Consider the following 24436-nt stretch of genomic DNA (forward strand, 5'->3'; position numbering starts at 1 on the left):
GGCAATTCCTAAGCATTAAGGAGGAATCTTAACTAACAGAATAAAATGCATTTATTGCAAGTGTTAAATTATTTAGTTGGAGCCTATTGACATTATGAATTATTTAAGTATTGAATTTCCTTTTCAGTTTTGCAGATGTGCAGATTTTCTCTTGCATATCTCCAAAAATGTTTCCATTGTAAATTATGTAATTCTGCATATTATAAAGTAAAATGAGTGAAATGTGCAATACCACTCGCTCCATATTCTTTTACAGTACTCAGAGCTAAATTGTATTATTTTCAGTGGTACTTTGGTGAAACTATTATTTTCTAATGTAGTTTGTTTGAAAGTGAAAAGTGAAATTCCATTATGAAGCAACAACAGCATTGGTGCATCAGAGCATTGTGGTATGTGACATGATTGTTAATTAATGTAAATAAAATATAATAATCCCCATAAGATCATACCTGTAAGGGGTTTTCACAGGGTTGTTGTTGTGCCTTGGGTGTCTCTCTCTGGGCTTCTGCCCTCACAGCTTATGCCTGGCCTGTGAGGTACCCTGAGTGCTGCAAGAGCACCCCTGGAGAGACTGTGTCCACAGCTTATGAAGGGGGTTTTGAGACTCGTGCGTCCCCACAGCTTATGCCTAGCCTGTGAGGCACCTGTGAGTGTCAAACACTCCTAACCCCTTCTTCCCTAGCCTGTGACACACAGTTGAGCGTTTTCGAGGCGCTCCTAGCTTCCCTTACACGGTTCTGACATAAGACTCACGATCAGGAGATGTAATACAATAGAACTGAGACAAGGTAATTCCAAGAGGAACTTTAGGCTTCCAATTTATTTGGCAAGGTGTAACTCAACAAACAACAATACACCAACAAAACAATCCCCCTAAATCCCACTAAACGGACACAACGAAAATCTTTACACCAGTTTAGCAGTACAATGCCCAACCTCCCACCTTTCCTGGCCTAACTGAGTTGGGAGTTCTGGGGACCAGAGGTTATACTCACTACTGTGCCTTCTGCAGTCTGGTGGTTTGTTTCTTCTATCTTTGGTGTCTTCGGACACTGGTTTTCCTTCCGTGTCGAGAGGCCTGTGGTTGTGGTTGTTGAATCACCAGGGCAGGGAAAATCATCACTCCTCTCTTTCACTACGTCAGAAACCCCTTTTTTATAAGCCAGATTATCCAGTCCGCCTCTCCTGCTGAAGTCGATTCTTCTCATTGGTGGACTTTTGATTTTGAAAAATGCAGCAGTATGAGGTTTTTAGGTTTTTTTCCCACTGATCTTAACCTACTCAAGGTTTGAGTGGGTGTTGATTGCATTGGCCTCCTGTAGCCATTGTGCTAGTCTGGCCTGAGCCAGATATTTCTATGCCTGATGAAAAAGGTGTTGGAATATGTATGTGGCATTGTTTAAATGCTAATGTTTTCAAGGGGCAAGTTTCGAGGGTATACAGTTCCCAGACAATTTGATTAGTTCCAATGTCCAAACTGGCCCTTTTGATATTGACTCCACCCCTTTTCTTGCAGACCTTTAAAAAAAATCCCAAATTCGATTAAAGTTCATAGTTTCTTCCATGTGCACTTTAGGATTTCAAACTTTCTGGTAGATAGTTCCAAATTACATTCCCTTTCCTATGAGTCCAAACACGGGGGGGAGGGGTCTCCATTTGTGTCCCAAAGTTTTCCTTCCATCGGTTTCAATTCACAGCACAGACTGATCCCACAGCCCTTTTCCTTCTGGGTAAAATGAGGGGGTTTTCGTCCTCCCCTACATACCAAAGAAATCATGCTCTAAGAAAGGGCCACCCAGCACTTCACTTGCACAGACCATGTACAGTCCATTCATGATGGGCTTTACCTAATTCAATTAACCTCTCCTGGGAACGTTCTACAAATGTTCTCCCTGGGACCAAAGGTATTTGAGTAAAACTCTACAATATCTATCTATTGTTCCACACTCTGGCCAGTTGATTTCCGTTATTGAGATTTATTTTGTCTCAGGAACAAAGGAACATCATATTCCACTGGTTCCAATTTTTTTTTAAAGGAGTTAATTGACCTGATATGTATTGCTTTTGCTTAGAGTTTCTTTTTGCATCCATGGCTCTGTGGAAAAAGAAGAAAATCTTCTCACCTCTAGTCTTATTTAAGGCGTGTTGCTTTTGTCCTCGTCTCTATTTTGATTGTGAAACAATGGGGGCAGCACAAATCAGAAAATTGCAACTAATAAATCAACTTAAGTGCTGGTGAGCTGTCAAATTGTAACACATATCTAACAATAGCTGTGAGCCTGAAATGGGTCTATAAGGCTGATTCTATAATCAGAGTTTCCCAGCAAGGAGAGGCACTCACACAAATCGCAAGTCAGGAAATCAGTTGTAGCCTGTGATTATTTTTCTGTCCATTATTATTAAACGTACATTTTTTACGCGGGTTTCCAGAAGAACATGGATAATGGCTTTTCGCTTTTTGTTTCTTCAGTTCTTGTGCGTGCCAGAGACAGATCACTTTGGTTAGGCTCCCAACTAAGCATTACGACCAGAGACGCTGAAGCCCGCTCCCGAAAGGACTGCTACCCGACTGCTGCTGAAAGGGCCACAGAGGACCTCTCCCCACGCTGGACCCGCTCCAACCCGGCTAGACCCACTGCCATCGCTCCCTCCCGCTGGATCTGCTGCCACCGCTCCCCACCCTACCGGCTGGACCCGCGGCCAGCACTCCCCCACCCCCCGCCCCCAGCTGGGCCCGCTGCATTCCCAGATGGAATGGCCCTCCCGCTCCCGAACTTCAACTGGCAGAGAGAGCGGGACGGGGGTGCGGGGGAGGGCATTCGGCCTGGAATTGCAGCCGGTACAGCGGGAGGAGCAGTCCTTTCGGTCTGGTACTGCAGCGGGTCCAGTGGGGTGGAGCAGTTCTATGGCCCAGGATTGCAGTGGGGAGCGCAGTCCTTTCGGCTCGGAAATCTTCTTCACTTGCTCCAAAAAGTGTTTCCTGTGGAAAAAAAAGTATTTTATTTTGTATTCTTATTGTCTCGCTCCTGTCCTCTTGTGCGCCGCGCTGATTCCTTAACTTAAAAGATGTTTTTTTTGTGGTGCTTTTGGCCAGTGTGCGCTGTGCTGAAGAAAACTCGTGGACGGCCAAAATCGGTTAAAGAGCCAAAAACAGCAACCAAATCAGTTTTCAAACAGACCTGCGGCAAAAAGTCTTGCGTACAAAATATTGGCGCTGTCACCGCCAACGTACAAACCTTGAGCAAAATTGCAAAATCATGATTGCTCAAAAAAAATCAGCAGACGCCAAAAAACGGGGGTTCAGCTGGCATGTCTTCTGGTTGGATCTCCGAATCCTCCTTTCCCAATGGTCCTTTCATCTGCTCCATGGTAATACTTCTTTGTGTGGCAAAGTTATGCAATAGGCAACAGGCTTATATGACATTTGAGCCTGCAGTTCAGAGCTGTAATAATATCTGCCCTCCTGTATGGCTCAGAGACATGGACCATGTAGACACCTCAAGTTGCTGGAGAAATATCACCAGCGATGTCGCCACAAGATCCTACAGATCCCTGGGAGGACAGGTGCATCAACATCAGCGTCCTCATTCAGGCTAATATCCCCAGCCTTGAAGCACTGACCACACTCGATCAGCTCTGCTGGGCAGGCCACATAGTTCGCATGCCAGACACGAGACTCCCAAAGCAAGTGCTCTACTCGGAGCTCCCTCACGGCAAATAAGCCAAAGGTGGGCAGCGGAAACGCTACAAGGACACCCTCAAAGCCTCCATGATAGAGTGCGACATCCCCACTGACACGTGGGAGTCCCTGGCCCAGATTGCCCTAAGTGGAGGAAGTGCACCGGAGAGGACACTGAGCACCTCGAGTCTCAATGCCGAGAGCATGCAGAAATCAAGCGCAGATAGCGGAAAGAGCGTGCAGCAAACCAGTCCCACCCACCACTCCCCTCAATGACTATCTGTTCCACCTGTGGCAAAGTCTGTATCTCTCGTATTGGACTGTTCAGCCACCAAAGAACTCACTTCAGGAGTGTAAGCAAGTCTTCCTCGATTCCGAGGGACTGCCGATGATGATGAGGGGTAAATTAGGGCAAATCCCCATCTGTTCAAGTGTCGTAACTTTTAAAATATTCATGGTCTGTTTGATCAAGGTCCTACTGATTGGATTTTGTATCACCGTTCTGCTCTTGTTCATGATTTTCTCAGGAGGAAATATAATCCATGGTAGAAGGAATAGATCATAGTAACCTCTGGAGGAGTCCATCTAGATTGGCATAAAATGAAAAAATCATGAGCTCCCTTCTTCATAGGCAGTCCCCCAGAGTCAAGGATGACTTGGTTCCACACTAACATGAGTTATAAGGTGACTGATGAGACCAATGCGGGATCTACAGTCTCCGTCATGGGTGGGGCAGACGATGGTTGGAGGGATGGGTGGGTGGGGTGCTTGATTTGTCATACGCTCCTTCCACTGTTTGCACTTGGCTTCCGCGTGCTCTCGGCGAAGAGACTCGAAGTGTTCGGCACCTTCACCTCCACTTTGAGTGGGCTTGAGCCATGGATTCCCAAGAGTCGATGGGGATGATATATTTTTTCAAGGAGGTTTTGCAATTCTTCATCTCACCTTGAACATGAGCTCTACAAGGATAGCTGGCATTAATATATGTAATGTTGTGCGTATGGTCACTAATCAATTACATTTTATTATAATGGAATCCCTTTCTCTTCATGAAGGCTGTGGAATTGTGGGTAGAGGCCTGCAGGATCACATGCATGCAATAAAAAGAAAATAAAGATTTGCATTTATATTATGCCTTTCAAGACTTCAAAATGTTCCGAAGAACTTTTCAGCCAATGAAATATTTTTGAAGTGTAGCCACTATTGCAATGTAGGAAATAATGTCCTTCACTCTGGGGAAACCCAACACATGGAAAAACTCTAATACTTTGTGGTGTTGATGGGTCCTATTCATTGGAAATGTGAAGACACAGTTAACCTTGTCAAGTAAGGCATTTGTTACCCTGCATCAGTGCACTGCCACTTGCAAAACGCAGCATATATTCCCAGCTATTGCTTGCAGAGGTGGCACTGGTAAAGCATCCGGTCATGAAACTTGTCAGAAGATCTGGTTTGAGCTCCCAGTGGGGTGGCTGTGAATGTTGGTAGGAAAGGAGAGGTTTATGACAGACAGGAGGGAAGTAAACTCAGAACAGGGAGGGCAAGGGAAGCTGAAATGGAGGTTAAAATCAAAGGATGTGTGTCATACAGTGCAGAAGTTGAGGGAAAAAAATTGGGAGTATAGGAGTATATCTTACTGAAACGCTTGGAGGGCAGTACGCCGCAAGGATTTTAATGTAGAGGTGAGAGGGGGGAACAAGGTGAGATCCTTAAAGGAGGAGAAGGTACCAGCAGTGGAGGGGGGAGAGACCAAGAGGTGTGATTTGGTGATAAGGGCCACAGCGCCACAATGGAATTTTGGGCGCTGGTGGTGAAAACAATAGCCAGTCAGAGGAGGTTCAATAAGGGACAAGACATCATTCCCCATCAGCACCCAGTTTCCATCAAAGCCATGATGGCAATGCAATCATCCACAATACGGTCATGGATGGCAAGAGCCTTGTTCATGATTGAATGAATATTCTGGAGGGAAATGAGGGGCAATGATTGTTGATCAGCTGGCAGATTCAAGGGGGAATTGATGGGTGGGTGGAACAGAAAGGAGATTGCTATGATTAGGCCCCAGCAGTTGCACTGGGTGGGGAGATTGGCAAGAGAGGCAGATGGGGCAGTTGTGGATACTGCTCGTAAGAAGGCAGCAAAGAATGCCTAATGGTCTTTTCAGAGAATGTCAAGAGTGGCACAGAGGGTACCTGTGGGCTTATCGCAGTGGGATTCAACCTGGGCCGGCAGCAAGAGAGTAGGAAGGGAGAGGAGTAATGATAGGATGGGCAGAGATTGGGCGACAAGGTAACTGGGAATGGAGAAATTAAAGCTAGAATGACTGGGGAAGCGGAGGAGCCAGCAGAGATGGGCCAATGAAGGACCAAGAGAAAAATGAAGGGAGCTCGAAGTACTTAGCTTGGGTCCAGACTGGGAACCAGAATACACATGCAAATGGCCGCAGAGATATTTCAGAGTACACATGCATGGCAGAGATTAGGAGAGACATGTCCAAGTTGTAAGCAGAGGACAGGGAGGATATAATGTAAAAGAGTCCAAAGTTAATGTCTAATGTCCTGTGAAGATCATTCATAGATAAGGGAATGCACACTAGAGAAAATGTTTGAGTAAAGGCCTTAAAATTCCGCAGAGCAGTTATGCTGCTCTACATCTCAACTCACTGAGCACATCTGTCTCCATTGATATGCTGGGTCTCATTCGAGCCTGTATAGTGGGAACCCCTGGTGGGGAGTCTCAATGCATATTGGCCTTGTACAGGATGGATAGAGGTTTTGGCCTTTAGCAAACAAAATAGAAAACTGCTAGAGAAGGCAGAGATTCAGCATAACTGAGTCTCTGCCATGTTCCAAGATATTCCACTGGAGTTACATCAAGAGACCAGCAGAACCCTTGAGGACTTTCAGGCCCAAATTGTTCTTTTAAAGTTCAGACAAAGGGAACAAACCAACATCTGCTTCATGTTTTCTCTCTCGGGGTCGGGGCGTGGGGAGTGGGTAAATGCACTAATCCCATGCCTAACCAGAGACCTATTCTTGAAGGAACCCAAATTAGAGAATCAGCCCTCCTTACAATCTGCACTCCCTTTAAATACAACTCATGCTGGGAGCACAGGATTGGCTCATTTTCCCAGTATGTACTTCGCATTTGCCAGAGCTGATCTAGGGGCATATTTGAAATCAAATATTAGGATAGCTCATCAACAAATTAAAATGACATTTTATGGAAACAAAGACAAAGATTTAAACACAATTTCATTTTGCTTAGCTATTTCATAAAAAAATTGTATACAGACTATAATTTCCCATAAATAATGACTTAGTTTTACTGAGTGATTACATTAATTTTGAGTGACTCTAGCTTTGCTTTCTTCATTTATGTGCGAGGAAGTGTTCATTTTATTTTGGTTGATGGATATTACTCTGATTGCCCTTAAAATGTTATGAATGTTTTCACTTTGCAGAAATTGATCATAATTTAAATCTGAAGATCCAAAGACACTTTCAGTTTAACACAGCTTTTCTTAAATAAAGCAGTATAATACTTTTGTGGAGCATCATGACAAATCAAGCAATGATCAAAGTATTTCAGGATGACTCCTTTTGCAGCAAAACTTTCTACATGTAATTTAAGTGCAATTAGGTTCATTTTCTCATGTATAGAGCTAGTTGTGCAGACCCTTGTTTAAGCATGTGATTTAAATAGTACAGTTGAGCACATGGGTGCACGTACCTGGAACCGAGCCTTTAGCATCATTAATTGATAGATTGCGATCATTAGGAAGGTTGCACTTTCTTGCATTCTACTGATAAACAGTGAAGGTAAAATGGATCAAAGTCGATTAGCATGATCAAACTTTAGATGAAGCATAACTAAAATTACAGTGCATCAAAAATACAAACCTCCATTACATCTAAACTGTCTCAAAATAATGAGGTAGAATATAACTAACAAGTTTCATCTGCTGTTCCAAAATCTGCTTTCCTGTCTATTTTAAGATGCAATTAAAATGTTAAAAGACATGTTACCAACTATCAGTTAGGATATACTCAGACTTTGAGTTCGAAGGTTCAAAGTTCAGGCTATCTAAATGTGTAATGTAAATGACCAGTTGAGTCACTGTTCACTCCACACGGATTGAGTTAACGAGCACCACACCACCGGGGATTAGATGCACACTCCTCCTTACTGGGTTGCCACAGATTCAAAAGATCAAAGTTTTAAAAAGTTAATTCTTGAGATGCTGGCAAGCTATAACTGAATGGATTGCTCGGCCACTTCGGACTGCAGTTCAAAATAAATCACATTGGTGGGACTGGAGTCTTATATCGGCCAGAACGGACAAGAGTCCTTAAAGGACGTTAATGAACCAGTTAGATTTTTCTCATAGTCCGATAGCTTCATGTTTACGTTTGCTGGTTCCAGCTTTTTATTTCCAGATTTTTTTAGAACAGAATTCAAAATCTCAAACTGCCATGGTGGGAATTGAATTCACATTCTCCAGATTATTAGTCCAGGCTTCTGGATTACTAATCCAGTAATATATCCCACACATGACCCTACCTCTTAATATAAGAACACAAGGGCCTAGAAATCCTGGTCGGCTGCATCTGCGGGTAAAAAAAGTTAAAAAAGAAGTGCACTTACCTGAACCTGCTGCGCCCACGAAGGATCCTGGTCCTGAGATCGCCACACACTGTGCATCGGAGCGCGTGCACATCAGGACATCTGCAGGACTGGAGCTGCTGTCACATGGCTCTGGGCAGCCAATCCAGGTAAAGTATATACTCATTCATAATAATAGGAACTCTAAGTTGAAGTTCCCATTATTCTGATTGAGAAAATCCTCCCAACACCCAAAACACAAATAAAAAATAGAAAAAATGCACCACTTATTTTTATTAATTTAAATTAAAGTTATTTATGTATTTTTTTTAAATTCCGATTTTTATAAAGGTTTTTTTAATTATGGTTTAAAATAAACTTACCATAGTGAGGAGGGTTTTTAACAATAATGTGTGTTTTTTAAATTTTATTTTATTATGTTTTTGTGTATTTTAAAACTCTTAGGCCTGTAAAAGTAGGCTATGCGCCTGCTTTTACCAGGCGCAAGAGTTTTCAGGACATCCACTGGGCAAGATATGGGTAAATATCACCAACTTGCCCTTGCGAATGTCCTGGATGTGGAGATATGGAACATCTGTAAAGCTCCAGCTTGACAGATCGGAAAAGCCGGTTTTCAGCGCATGCGCATTGTGCGCTGAAAACCGGCTTTTGCGATGATTTCCCGGATCCGTACACAATCCATATGGACTCGAGAGGCCGAATTTCTGGGCCAAGAAATAGGAGCAGGAGTAAGCCATATGTCCCCTCGATTCTGCTCCGTCATTCAATAAGATCATGGTTGAACTTCGACATCAACTTCACTTTCCTGCCCGAGTCCCATATCGCTCGATTCCCTTAAACTGAAAAATCTATCGATCTCAGCTTTGAATATACTTTGTGACTAGAATTCTTTACCCTGGAGGGCTATGCATGCTCAAAGACTCACATCCCTCTGAGTGAAGAAATTTCTTCTCATTTCAGTCCTAAATGGCCGACCCTTTATCCTGAGACTATGACATCGAGTTCTAGACTCTCCAGTCAGGGTAAATAATCTGTCAGCCTGTCAAGCCCCCTCAGACTTTTATATATTTCAATGAGATCACCTCTCATTCTTCTAAACTCCAGAGAGTTTTGTTAATTCATTCGCAGGATGTAGGCATCACTGGCAGGGTCAGCATTAATTACCCATCCCTAACTGTCCTTGAGAAAGTGGTGACGAGCCAACTTATACAACTAAGTGGCTAACTAGGCCATTTTAGAGGACAGTTAAGAAATTTGCTGTGGGTCTGGAGTCACATTCAGGTCAGACCAGGTAAGACAGCAGATTTCCTTCACGAAAGGACATTAGTGAACAAAATGGGTTTTTTCGACAATCCGGTAGTTTTATGGTCACCTTTACTGATACTAGCTTTTTATTCCAGATTTATTTAATTAACTGAATTTAAATTCCCCAGCTATCATGGTGGGATTTTAACTCATTTCTCCAAGTCATTAGTCAAGAGCAGACATTGATGACGAGATTCAACACCGCCTCCAGTGCACTGGTGCAGCCTTCGGCTGCCTGTTTGAAGACCAGCCCTCGAAATTGCCACCAAGCTCATGGTCTACAGGGCTGTAGTAATACCCGTCCTCCTGTATGGCTCAGAGACATGGACCATGTACAGTAGACACCTCAAGTCGCTGGAGAAATATCATCATCGATGTCTCCACAAGATCCTACAAATCTCCTGGGAGGACAAACGCAACAACATTAGCATCCTCGACAAGGCCAATATCCCCAACATTGACACACTGACCACACTTGATCAGCTCCGCTGGGCAGGCCACATAGTTTGCATGCCAGACACGAGACTCCCAAAGCAAGTGCTCTACTCAGAACTCCTTCATGGCAAACGAGCCAAAGGTGGGCAGAGAAAACGTGACAGGGACACCCTCAAAGCCTCCCTGATAAAGTGCAACATCCCTACAGACACCTGGGAGTCCCTGGCCAAAGACTGCCCGAAGTGGAGGAGGTGAATCGAGGAAAGTGCTGAGCATCTCGAGTCTTGTCGCCGAGAGCATGCAGAAATCAAGCGCAGGCAGCGGAAAGAGTGTACGGCAAACCTGTCCCACCCACCCTTTCCCTCAACGACTATTTGTCCTACCTGTGACAGGGACTGTGGTTCTTGTATTAGACCGTTCAGCCACCTAAGGCTTCATTTTAGGAGTGCAAGCAAGTCTTCCTCGATTCCGAGGGACTGTCTATGATGATGAGTCCAGGCCTCTGGATTATCAGTGCAGTAACATAACTATGCTACCGTACCCCTTATAATATAGGTCCATTCTACTCGATCTCTCCTCATGGAACAACCTTTTCATACCAGGAATCAATCCAGTGAACCTTTGTTGCACCCCCTCTAAGTAAAGTATATCCTTCACTAGGTAGAGACCAAAACTGGACACAGTACGCCACATGTGATCTCACCAAAGCCCTTTACAATTGCAGCAAGATTTCCTTCTTTGTGTCCTTTGTATGGTGTTTGTTTTTCACTCTACTATAATTCTTAGACCTCGGAACTTATAGTGGGAAAGGACAACACATAGCACAAAATTTAGGCTCAACCCAGTGTCGGTTTTATTAAGCACAAAAACCAACTAAAACTACAGGACTAGACTTCTGAGAGAAATCGACCGAAAACATACAATTACTCTTCCTGACTGTAGCTATTGTAGGTTCGTGGTCATTGGTTCCGTGACTGGTTGGTGGTTCCTCTGGCCATTCTCTGCAGTGCTGTTCCTTTTGTGAACGTTCCATACTACATGTCCTTCCGTCCGTTCGTCTGATCATTCTTTCGACCTGTGTCCATCTGTACACATGTCCTTCTACTTTTTCTGTGTGCTTCTTCCTCCATTTGTTCCCGTCCTTCTTCCATCTTCTGCTGAACTGCTTTTAGCTCGCATATTTATATCCAGATTTTGACTGGTCTCCCGCCACTGCGGGTCTGATAAAGTGTTTGCATTGATACTACATTGTTTTGTGGTCCCTTGCTTGATTGACTGCAATAATGAACTCATCTGTTTTCCCATTTGCACACTAAGTCTACAAGGCTCAAGTTGATTTCTGATCTTAACACCTCGTCCCAAAAAAATGTGCACCTGGTGTGGTTCCTCTGTTGTCCGGTCTTTTTACAGCCATGGGGCTAGATTTAACACTTTTTTTGCATGCATAATGTCCACTTAACATCAATTTTACTGCTGAAATAATGGATAAAGCCCAAATATCGCCTATTTTAGCCACAAAATGGAAACTGATGCCCATTTTTCGGACACTTATCGCCATGCGTTACTTTCCCCATGTGCATAACGCTGGGAAAAATTAATACCGCCCGCCCACTTTTTTTGGGTGCAATCACAGAATGGGCGAAACCAACACCCATCATTTCCCCCAGCGTTACGTTCTGCACGTAATTAACCCCGAGATTCAATAATACCGACCGCCCACTTTATTTTGTTGTAAAGATCATATTTGCCGAAACTAATGTCCAGGAGATCGCCTAGTTTCACTTTAACCACCTCGCACGCATCTCGCCCCCAATATCGCTCGCCTAAAAAACAGGCCAGGAAAAAGTGGATCGAACCCGATCTATTCATAGCGGTATGGACGCCATGTTCCAAATCACATGTCATATCATTTAAAAGACTGCTCTGCTTCAACTTCAGGGGAGTTCAGATGTACTCTGCAGATCTTTGAAGGTGATGTGAACATCTGAACAAACATCTTTATCATATTCTGGACGATTGGAATTTAGTAAGTGTCTTCGTCGGGACATTCATTCTTTGTGACCAATCGGTGGAAAACAGATAGCTATTGGAATGGGGCCTGCCCTTTCTCACCCTTTCTTGATGACCAATTACATGCTGCAGACTCGAGATGGCAGAAGGTACGCTCCGCAGCATTATGTGCCCAATGTAAGACATGCCAGACTGATGAGGAGGACCAGGCGTTACACTCCCCGCAAGTACAGGGAGGAGCGGTCTTACATCAACTTGCCCGACACCACCTGCCTTCCGAGACTGCGCTTCCACAAAGAGGTTCTCACTGAGGTATGCCAGCTCATAAGGGGAGATCTGCAGCCTGCCAGCGACATCAGTACTGCACTGTACGTCGAGGTCAAAGTCACCGCAGCACTGTCGTTCTACGCATCGGGTTCTTTTCAGGCCTCAGCTGGCGACATTTGTGGTATGTCTCAGCATGCCACACGTTGCTGCATTAGACAGGTTACTGAAGCCCTGTATGGATGCAGGAGGGATTTGATCAGCTTCCCTATGACCAGGGAGGCTCAGACTGACGGGGCTCTAGGATTCTACCGAATTGCTAACTTCCTCAAGGTGCAGGGAGCAATAGACTATATGCACATCGTGATGCGGTCACCTTTTCAGAATGCAGAGGTTTTCAGGAACCGCAAGGGATTCCTCTCCCTGAATGTGCAACTCGTTGTCGACCACCGGAAAATTATAATGGCAGTGAATGCTAAATTTCTGGGCAGCATCTATGATGCTCAGATCCTGTGTGAGAGCAGTGTATCTGACTTGTTTAACAATCAGCCACAAGGTCAATGATGGATGCTTGGTGACAAAGGATATGGCCTCGCCACCTGGCTGATGACTCCCCTGCGTTACACCCACACTGAAGCCGAGAGGCGATACAACGAGAGCCACACGCAATATTGTGGAGAAAACCATTGGAGTGCTTAAGCAGCACTTTAGATGTCTGGACCACTCAGGAGGCGAGCTCCAATTCCACCCTGAGCAGGTAGCTCAATTCACGGTGGTGTGCTCCATGCTGCACAACTTGGTTATCAGGAGGGGACAAGAATTGCCAGAAGGGTCTGACAGTCCACCTCACCAGAGAGAGGAAGAGGAGGACGAGGAGGTGGACACTGACATTGGGCCAGACAATCAGGCTGAAGCTGAAGCCATGCCCCCGCCCCCCTTAGACCGCATGAAAGGGCCCATGGTGGCATGATAGCTGCAAGAGCCTTAGGTCAGGAGCTCATAAATGAGCGTTTTACCTGAAAGAACGTTGGTGTTATTTACAAGGCTGACACACTGCTGGGTATGCAGGTCAATGGTGGGCATTGTTGTGTATTTAACCCCTTGTAACCTGGTAACCTGCATCACACCTGTCCACCAGAAGGCCTACCTGTTGGAGTCCCAAGGTATCCCAGCATCCCTTGGGAGTACAGTATATAAGCAGGCCATCCAGGAGGGACCTGCACTGTTGAACTACAATAAAGGAGCTAAGGTCACACTTGCTCATTACACACAGTACTCTATCTGACCATTTATTATGAGTATAACAATTGGCGATGAGATAACGAACTGCGCAAAAATGTAAAGACCAGTCGGCATCCTGGAGAAATTTTCAGAGGGGGATGATTGGGAGGTCTTCGTGGAGAGACTCGACCAATACTTCGTAGCCAACGAGCTGGAAGGGGATGAGAATGCAACCAAACAAAGGGCGATCCGCCTAACTGTCTGTGGGGTCACAACCTATGGCCTCGTGAAGAATCTGCTGGCCCCAGCTAAACCAACAAAGAAATCCTATGAAGACCTGTGTATGCTGGTCTGGGAGCACCTAAATCCTAAGGAAAGTGTTTTGATGGCGAGATATCGGTTCTACACGTGTCAACGATTGCAGAGCCAGGAAGTCCTTCCTCAGATTAGGAGACCAAAACTGTACATAATATTCAAGGTGCGGCCTCACCATGGCCCTGTACAACTGCAGTAAGACCTCCGTGCTCCTATACTCAAATCCCCTCGCTATGAAGGCCAACATGCCATTTGCCTTCTTCACCGCCTGCTGCACTGCATGCCAACTTTCAATGACTGATGTACCATGACAGCCAGGTCTCGTTGCACCTCCCCTTTTCCTAATCTATCACCATTCTGATAATATCCTGCCTTCCTGTTTTTGCCACCAAAGTGGATAACCTCACAATTATCTACATTATACTGCATCTGCCATGCATTTGCCCACTCACCTAACCTGTCCAAGTCACCCTGCAGCCTCTTAGCATCTTCCTCACAGCTCACACTGTCCACCAGAGGGCCTACCTGTTGGAGTCCCAAGGTATCCCAGCATCCCTTGGGAGTACAGTATATAAGCAGGCAACCCAGGAGGGACCTGCAATGTTGAATTACAATAAAGGAGCTAAGGTCACACTTGCTCATTACACACAGTACTCTATCTGACCATTTATTATGAGTACAACAATTGGCGATGAGATAACGAACTGCGCAAAAATGTAAAGACCAGTCAGCATCCTGGAGAAATTTTCAGAGGGGGATGATTGGGAGGTCTTCGTGGAGCGACTCGACCAATACTTCGTAGCCAACGAGCTGGAAGGGGATGAGAACGCGACCAAACAAAGGGCGATCCGCCTAACTGTCTGTGGGGTCACAACCTATGGCCTCGTGAAGAATCTGCTGGCCCCAGCTAAACCAACAGAGAAATCCTATGAAGACCTGTGTATGCTGGTCTGGGTGCACCTAAATCCTAAGGAAAGTGTTTTGATGGCGAGATATCGGTTCTACACGTGTCACCGATTGGAGGGCCAGGAAGTCCTTCCTCAGATTAGGAGACCAAAACTGTACATAATATTCAAGGTGCTGCCTCACCATGGCCCTGTACAACTGCAGTAAGACCTCCGTGCTCCTATACTCAAATCCCCTCGCTATGAAGGCCAACATGCCATTTGCCTTCTTCACCGCCTGCTGTACTGCATGCCAACTTTCAATGACTGATGTACCATGACAGCCAGGTCTCGTTGCACCTCCCCTTTTCCTAATCTGTCACCATTCTGATAATATCCTGCCTTCCTGTTTTTGCCACCAAAGTGGATAACCTCACAATTATCTACATTATACTGCATCTGCCATGCATTTGCCCACTCACCTAACCTGTCCAAGTCACCCTGCAGCCTCTTAGCATCCTCCTCACAGCTCACATTGCCACCCAGCTTAGTGTCATCTGCAAATTTGGAGATATTCAATTCCTTCGTCTAAATCATTAATATACATTGTAAATATCTGTGGTCCCAGCACTGAACCTTGCGGTACCCCACTAGTCACTGACTACCCTTCTGAAAAGGACCCATTTATTCCTACTCTTTGTTTCCTGTCTGCTAATCAGTTCTCTATCCACGTCAGCACATTACCCCCAATACCATGTGCTTTAACTTTGCACACTAATCTCTTGTGTGGGATCTTGTCAAAGGCCTTTTTAAAGTCCAAATACACCACATCCACTGGTTCTCCCTTGTCCACTCTACTAGTTACTGATATACTCACGATAAAGGATGAAACTGAGTACTGTGAACAAAGAGCAAGTGTGACCTTAGCTCCTTTAATAAGACTCCATAGTGCAGGTACCTCGTGGGTGGCCTGCTTATATACAGTGCTCCCAAGGGATGCTGGGATCCCTTGGGACTCCAACAGGTAGACCCTCTGGTGGTAGTGTGATACAGGTTGCCAAGGGTTAAATGCATAACATCACTCCCTCGTAAAGTTAATAGTACACTTATTTACAAGGTGAGACAATCTGGGGCTTTTCACTCTCTTGTCGATTGTCTCGGTACAAATATGGGTGTGGGTGAGTTGGTTAGTTCTTCACTTGGGTAGCAGGTACTGTCCCTGCAGCGAGAAACGGTTAATCGTTATTTTATAATCCCCACAAATTCTGACCGTGCCGTCACCTTTAAGTACCGGGACAATCGGACTGGCCACTCGTTGAACTCCACCGGCACGGGTTAAATACATAACAGTTACATCCTCAAATAAATTCTAGAAGATTTGTCAAGCATGATTTCCCTTTCATACATCCATGCTGACTTTGCTCGATCCTGTCATTGCTTTCCAAATGTGCTGCTATTACATCTTTAATAATTGATTCCAATATTTTCCCCACTACCGATGTCAGGCTGACCGGTCTATAATTCCGTTTTCTCTCTCCCTCCTTTTTTAAAAAGTGGGATTCCATTAGCTACCCTCCAATTCATAGGAACTGATCCAGAGTCTATAGAATGTTAGAAAATGACCAACAATGCATTCACTATTCCTAGGGCCACTTCCTTGGTGAAGTTTGAAGTTAAGTTTAATTATACCCTTTGATGTTAAGGAATCACCAGTGTGTAATGGTGCAGCTAACTGAGCCAATGAGCAACAAGGTTTTGTTAAATAAAAAACATTTAAACCGAACATTTGTCTGAAATCATAAGTATTTCTGTAAAAAACAAACCTTCCCCATGTCCCCAATTCTCCTCCCCACATCTACCCCTTCCTCTTCCCCTCCTGACTCCAAGCCACCTGGCTGAGGAGCTCCTCAGGCCCTGCTTCATTGCGGGGTGGGGGGCGGGGGGATGACGGCCGAACAGCTGCTTGGATGGATACGGGAGAGGACGGTGCTCTGAGCCAGAAGCAAGATGTTGCTCCTGGCTCTCAAGTGTCATTTGCAATGGGGGTGTGGCACCTTGGGGTGCAGTGCCACGCTCCCGGAGCTCTCTGCCACCAGTGTTCCTGGCTACCAGCTCCAGTGCCTCCTCCATCCCTTCCATGTTATATATTATTTATTGGACAATAACTCGGTGCCAACTATGTTCTTGGTGTTTAGTAGGCTTTTTGCTGTTGGTGAATCTCCTTCATGCCTCCCACAACAGCCAAACAAGCACACACTACACCCACACACCCATTCAATCCCTCTCAGCTCCCTCTCTCTCTGTCTCCTCTTCTGCACATGTAATGATGACCCCTGATCTCCTGAATCGCAGGAAACAAGCGTTGCCATGCCATTGCTAAGGACAGCAACACTTTACTGCAGAAGGTCAGAGAGATTTAATGCTAATGCCCATTTCATATCGCTCGTGGTAACGCTAAATTTCAAAAATGGAGACTAGGGGTTTTGAGAATGGGCGACAAGCCGGTGATTTGAAAACCCATTTTTACCGCCCGCGCCGGAAATAACGTCCATTTTTGGGCAATCTGCACAAAAGTGTAAAATCTAGCCCTTGGTGTCTCCAGTGGGTTTGTTTTCCCCCACCCTGGTCAATCAAGTTCAGGGCCTCAAGTAACAACTCCATTGTTGTTATGCATGAAGTCAGTTTTGGTTCCTGACCACAGAATGTCCTTAATTGTCTAGCTTAATTCCAAAAGCTTGTATTAATCAATTTTTAGTTCATGGTCTCCTTCTGTGCTTTTCTGAAGATTAGTAACCTTACACTTGAACCCCCTTGCAATAAACGCCAACACACCATTTGCCTTCCTAATTGCTTGCTGTACCTGCATGTTACCTTTCTGGGCTGGATTTTAGGCTTTTCTGTTTTTGGCCGAAAACGGAGGTGGGCAGGAAAGTTATCAACCAGGAATAGGTTGTGCGTCTGGGCCTTGCGCCAGGGTGCACAGCGCGAAGGGAGGCATTGTACAATGTTCAAGGCACAAAAATAGGAAACTCACAAACTAAAGTGCCGGGCCGTGTGCACTCCGAGAGAGGCCTTGTGGGGTGGGTGGGGGGGTGGGAGCGAACTTAATAAAACCCCCCACAAAAACATTCCCATAACATTGACGTGGCACCACAACACATGTCGCTAAAAAAATTAAAAGAACAAACACTCACACTTACATTTATAGCACTTTACCTTCCTCACTGCCGCCAGCATGGCTGGACCGCTCAGGTTTTCCAGGCAGTCATTGTGAGGCACGATTCCAGGCATACAGGTCGGGTTCGAGTCAAACCTTGGTCAGTGTCGCAACGAGAGGCGTTGCACATCTGGCGCAGCCCTTCCCGGCGGTGCTGTGAAGTTCCACCGCAAAATCCGACCCGAGGACCGCGACCGGAAAATCCAGCCCTAAGTGTTTCAAATCTCACTGAATACCAACATTTAAATATTCTGTTTTTCTATTCTTCCTACCAAAGTAAATAACCTCAATTTCCTCACATTATAGACCATCTGCCACCTTCCCGATGTTGGGGAAGTCCAGAACCAGGGGACATAGTCTTAGGATAAGAGGTAAGCCATTTAAGACTGAGATGAGGAGGAACTTCTTCACTCAGAGTTGTTAACCTGTGGAATTCCCTACCGCAGAGAGTTGTTGATGCCAGTTCGTTAGATATATTCAAGAGGGAGTTAGATATAGCCCTTGCGGCTAAAGGGATCGAGGGATATGGAGAGCAAGCAGGAAAGGGGAACTGAAGAAATGATCAACCATGAACTCATTGAATGGTGGTGCAGACTCGAAGGGCCGGATGGCCTGCTCCTGCACCTATTTTCTATGTTTTTATGTTTCTACGTTTCTTGCCCACTCCACTCACTTAACCTGCCTATATCTCTTTGCAGAATCTTTGGGGGAGAAATTTGGGAGCGGCCTGTTTGGGGCACTAACTTTTGAAAGTTGATAAAATTAACTCCAGGCGCTAATGTTTTTCAGCTTTAAAAAAATTTGGTGTTTGCGCTATAGGAAGGAAGTGGAACGCTAAATCAACCCCCACTCCATTTCCTTCCTGGAGCGCTAGAGGACGCAGGTGGGCCGTGCAACGCTGCCACATTCCGAGGTTCCTTCCCTCCCTTAAAGGGAAGGGCCATCGCTGAGGGCTCGACGTTGGGACCAGTAAACTTGTCCCTGACGGCAGCCACAATCCGACCCGATCAGCACCATCAATCGCCGCCAAGGAGAACGTAAAAAAATTGAAAAAAATCACGTGAGAAATTTTGGTACTAACCTTGGCAACCTTGCCTTTACTTTCACTCCCGAAGCTCCTGGCTCCCGATCAACACCTCCTGCAGCTGTAGGTGTTTTCACCATTGATGTTGCAGGGCGCAGAACTGGGGAGGTGCACACAGCAAAGACGTCATGATCTCCGGGCAAAGGGGATCGGGGTGCAATGTCTTATTGCCGCCGCAAAGCTCAAGCCAAAGTTTGCAGAAGTTGTTCATCTCGCCGTGCCCGGACCGTAAGTCATTAGCGCCCCGTTATCAACCCCCGGAGGCAATAATGGGAGGCACTGTGGAGGCCAATTTCTTGGCCTTTGTGTCCTCCTTATAGCTTACTTTCCCACCTAGCTTTGTATCATCAGCAAACTTGGATACACTGCACTCAGTTAACATGACTAAGAATTCCAGGGCTTTGAAGCTAGATCTATCAGCAATTATTATAACATCACGGTCTCGACATGCATCCCTACCCTATTGTAATGACAAGACCTTGAATGCATACAGATTATAAGGGAGTGAACATATGTCTCCATTAGGCTGCCAGGGATAATTAATGCAAATCACTAAACCACTGAGAAAAATTTCAAAATGATCAAAATCAATCCAAGCCACTGAACCAAAACGTGGAGCAAAATTTTGAGTGCAACCAAAAAGGAACCCAGATTGTCCCTCTGCTCTCTGCTTAAAATTCTTTTTTTTTACCATTTTCCTTCCATCTTTTCCTGGAGGGGAATTGATATTAGGGTATAGTTCTATGAGCACTTAATACTTCATCCAACTTCTGCTGCCGACATTTACTGTCTAGCATCACATGTTGGTCGGAATAAAATAAAACAGTTGGAGGATTGTTGTTATCCTGGCAGATTGATAAGGGCATCAAATTATTAAGCATTTTCTAAACAGCAATAGCAACAAAAATAGTAATAGATCAGTAATATTTGGGCCAAAAATCCATGGCTGTTCTGGCACAGTCTGTCTATAAATCTGGCAATATAACAGGGGGTGGGGGAGCAGGACTTCCTGTATCATCAGAATAGTGATAGAGTAGTTGGTCGGTATGCTGAGTAGAATCAGGCTTAGTGGGCTGTCCATGGGAAGATGTGCACCTTGGGTGTCCAGATCTAAGATACGACCTGGATCCTTGAAGATCTAGTTAAAAGGGACACTACTAAGCTGTTCTGAAGTGAGGAGGAGTTAGGAAATCAGTAGGAGTCTTAATACTTATTTTTATGGTAATCTAGAAACAAAGGACCTGTGATCCCAGTAATTGGGATCATGCCCCTCTAGAACCTCTGCCACTGTCCCCAGTGACGTTCCTGGTTCGGGGAGTTTCCCTAATGTTGATGGGAGATGGTTGCAACTCTACGGACACATCCTTGTTTCCCATTTGGCCCCACAGGGCACAATATGCAATGTTTTGTGTCCAGTCTAGGGGTGTTTTGGCATTTCCACCTTTAAAGTGGAAATATGTGCCCGTGTAGGCCCTTGGGGATAGTTTACAATTCAAAAAGGTATTCTATACCTCAAATCTTTTGGAGCTAGGTGGGGGCCTCATGGTCTACTATCTGGCCTGCTTAACCAGGTGTGCCACCACCAATTAAATGCCAAGGGCTGGATTTTTGGTTCATTTACGCCCTATTTAGCCCCTCGGCAGGACACAAAAATGATTTTTTGGGACGTGAAACAAGGCGCACAAGATCTTGCTCCCGGGCTGAACTTTCGCCAATGATTTTGTAACAGCGCTAAAGTTTACCACCCCGCCGCTGTTTTAACCATTAGGATGACGTAAATCGTCGTGCATCGCTGCGCTAGCGCCGGGAGGAACTTTCGAGCATTTCGCCCAATTTAGCATCCGCCCAAGAATTCGGCCAGAAAGACCAGACAGACCCAGGGTGCACCAGGCACTAACGGCGCCATATTGAAAGAGAAGGAGAAAGTCACAATTCTGAGTGGTTAAAAGATTTGGGAGAAGAACACTGCGTTACTGCATACCTTTGATTGTGAAGATTATGTTAGTTTCTAGTTTGTTTTATAACGGACATTTAAGGACATTTTTTAAGATGGGGCCATGCTTAGTTGGGAGCCAGTAATCCTGGCTGCTGTTGCCATACGGTTTCAAGCTGGAAGGCGGCTTATTGTTGATCATTTGCAACCTAATCGAAGAGGTCGCAGACGTATGGGAGGAGGCCTTAACCCCATGAGTTTACAGGGAACATTGCTCATACCTCCAAGCTCTCTGAGGCACAGTACTTAGAAGGCGGTGCTTCTGAAAAGAGTTGGTCACAGAGATATGTCAGCTCATAAAGGCAAACCTACAGCCTACCAACGGCACCAGGACTGCACTGCCCATTGAGGCAAAAGTGATTGTAGCACTTGCCTTCTATGCCTCCTTTCAGGCATCAGCGGGGGACATATGCTCCATCTCGCAGCACGTTACACATTGCTGCATTCGCCAGGTGACTAATGCACTGCATGCATGCAGAATGGACTTCATAAACTTCCCAATGACCAGGGAGACCCAGAATGAGAGGGCTATAGGGTTTGGATGATTTGTTGGCTTCCCCAAGGTTCAGGGTGCCTTTGACTGTACGCACATCGCTCTGTGAGCACCTTTACAGAATACAGAGGTTTTCCGAAACCAAAAGGGATTCCACTCCATGAATGTACAGATCGTCTGCGACCATACTTAGCGCATCATGGCAGTCAATGCCTAATATCCACGGAGCATACATGATGCTTTCATCTTGCTTGAGAGCAGTGTTTCACGTATGTTCCAGCGTCAACCACAAGGCCAGAGCTGGATGCTTGGGGACAAAGGTTACGGCATCGCCACCTGGCTCATGTCCCCCTCCAGAATCCTCAGACAGAAGTCGAACATTGCTATAATGAGAGCCATGCAGCCACATATAACATCGTCGAACAAACAATTGGAGTGCTCAAGCAGTGCTTCCGATGCTTGGACTGCAATATTCCTCTCAGCAGGTCTCTGAGTTCTTTGAGGTGTGCTGCATGTTACATAACTTATGAGGGGACAGGAATTGCCAATGGGGATTGCAGGACTACCTCAGGAGAAACGGGGGAGGAGGAGAAGGAGGAGGAAGGCGAGGAAGAGGAGCCTGGCGAGGAACCCATGCCATCACCATCCCCACCACAACCACAAGAGAGGCATTGTGGAGATTTCACCGCTGCAAAAGCCTTATGTCGGCAGCTCATAATTGAGTGCTTTGCTTGAAGAGTGAACGGCACGTTTGAGCGTTGCCTGTCCACTCTATCCCACCATGTTGACTATTCCCCCTCTTATTCTGCAAATGAGACACTACACAGAAATGGTTAATGTAAAGAAAAAATGTATTGAACACTGTAACATTGTAAACTTTGTAACCTTCATTGTGAAACTTAAATAAAATAAAATGAGCTGCATCCAGCAGTGTGATAATTCAATAACATTATCAGAAAATAATCCATTGTGATACTGTAACATAATGATACTGTAACATAAAACATATGATGCATTCAGCATTAACAACATAAACAGCGGGTGAAAATGGCTGACCAAGTAAAACAGAAGAAGAAAAGGACCTTCAGGAAATTCACCTAGAGGTGTTGACCTTGGTCAGCTCCTTGATATGTCCTATGAACAGTTGATGCAGTTGTATAGTGCCCGTTAGCAGAGGTGTGGGAACAGGGGACTCGTGAAAAGGCTGCGCAAGGCCAAAAAGGAAGCTCCAGCCATGGAGAAACCAGAGGTTGTCAAGACTTACCTTCGTGACATGGTCATCCTCCCCGAGATGGTTGGCAGCATGGTTGGTGTGCACAATGGCAAAACCTTTAACCAGGTTGAAATCAAGCCTGAAATGATTGGCCATTATCTTTGCGCGTTTTCAATCACCTACAAGCCTGTCAAGCATGGCAGAACTGGTATCAGTGCCACTCACTCCTCCAGGTTCATCCCTCTGAAGTAAACAGTTTACGATGGAAATGTTGTGTAAATAAAACTCAACAACATAATGCAGTAACATCAATTCCTGCCCCACTATTTTTTCCCACCACCTTTTGCCCTCCTTCCCTTTATCACCCTCCCTTGCCTGTTGCTCCTACTCAAAGTGACACCAAGATGGCATTCAGTAAGGCTGCCAGAGCACTGACGTGTTAGGGGGAGAGATAATGGAGATGCCATCTGGGGATGCACTGGACCAGCTCATGGCGTGCAAGGCCCAGCTTCTGACTGGCTAGCCGCTTCACCGGCGTCATCAGTCACAGGTGGGTTGGGTGACAACCAATGCTTGACTGGCGAGTGGGGGGAGACAGAATGCTGTTATCCAGTGGAATGACACCACCTCTCATATCCCTGGAGCCACTCAGTCGCCGATGGGCCTGGTCTCTAGAAACCGGAGCACCTTGCTAGCCTGTTTCAGAACCGTCACTTCCCCGTGTGACAGTGGGGAATGCAGAGAGTATGGCGGGAGGATTTATGGACTGCATCACCTGCCCAAGCTGCAGCAGAGCTTGTGCCTGTGATGCGCCATATTCTGCAAGGGTTCACACCACGCTCTCCGGGACTCCACTGTCACTGCTGGAGGCCACCAGCCTCGTGTAGGCATTGATGGCCTTGCTGGTATTGTGGCTCACACTGACAATCTGTGACCCTACCCCCATAATGGTTGCTTTCGGACTGTCGATGCTCGTGGGAATCCTACCCAAGACATCAAGGAGCTGACAGCTGATTTGGATGCTCTCCCTGGACATTCCCACCATGTCCAGTTCCACGTCTGCCTGTCTGTCAGCAGACTGACTTTGCCGACTCACCCTCCAGAGAGATGGCCTGCGGGATTCAGCACTGCGCTGCTGAACGCCATTAGTCCCAGGAGCCTCGGATTCGTCGAACCCCGAGAATGAACCCTAATCCAGAGGCACTGCATGACATTGTCCCAACCCAGGCCAGGGAGTGAGCAGGACTTACCCTCAGTATCCGAATGGCGGTCTGTGCCCCCAGTGGCAGCTGTCCGACCTGAGACGCCGATGAGGTCTGCCACTCTGTCCTTGATGTCCGTGAAGGCAGGGTCTGAGGCGGACCGTCACCTGTCTGCACCTGCTCGCGGCGATTATGAGACTTCTTTGCCTGCAATGAGGAAAATGGGAATGTTTACAAGAGGGTCGATCTGTTCTCGTGTCACAGATAGCCACCAAAGCACTTATACGAGACTGTCTCAATGTAATACAGTCCTCTGTTTAATGGTCTTGAAAGTTGCACGTGGTTCATCAGGTGGGCATAGAAGGAGGGAGCCATCTTATGGGATCTTAGAAAGTAATCTTAATAATGTCCAAAGATCATTCATGGCAAATAGGGTGCCAAACTAAGCCTACCTATGTGTCATGCATTTTAGGAGGCAACGAACAGAGTCTTGAG

General features: G+C 45.8%; 1 long non-coding RNA gene and 1 pseudogene across 1 annotated transcript; one reads left to right on the forward strand and one right to left on the reverse strand.

Moving 5' to 3' along the window:
- Positions 1–823: 823 nt before the first annotated feature.
- Positions 824–24145, reverse strand: LOC139233138 (uncharacterized). Its single transcript, XR_011588142.1, has 3 exons — positions 23990–24145; positions 7412–7481; positions 824–2980 (listed from the first exon to the last, which is right to left on the reverse strand). It is a non-coding gene; the product is annotated as an uncharacterized lncRNA (long non-coding RNA).
- LOC139233134 (small ribosomal subunit protein uS19 pseudogene) lies at positions 22574–22991 on the forward strand (annotated as a pseudogene).
- Positions 24146–24436: the final 291 nt, after the last annotated feature.

Source organism: Pristiophorus japonicus, chromosome 2 (assembly GCF_044704955.1).
Source record: "Pristiophorus japonicus isolate sPriJap1 chromosome 2, sPriJap1.hap1, whole genome shotgun sequence".
Taxonomy (NCBI): Eukaryota; Metazoa; Chordata; class Chondrichthyes; family Pristiophoridae; genus Pristiophorus; species Pristiophorus japonicus.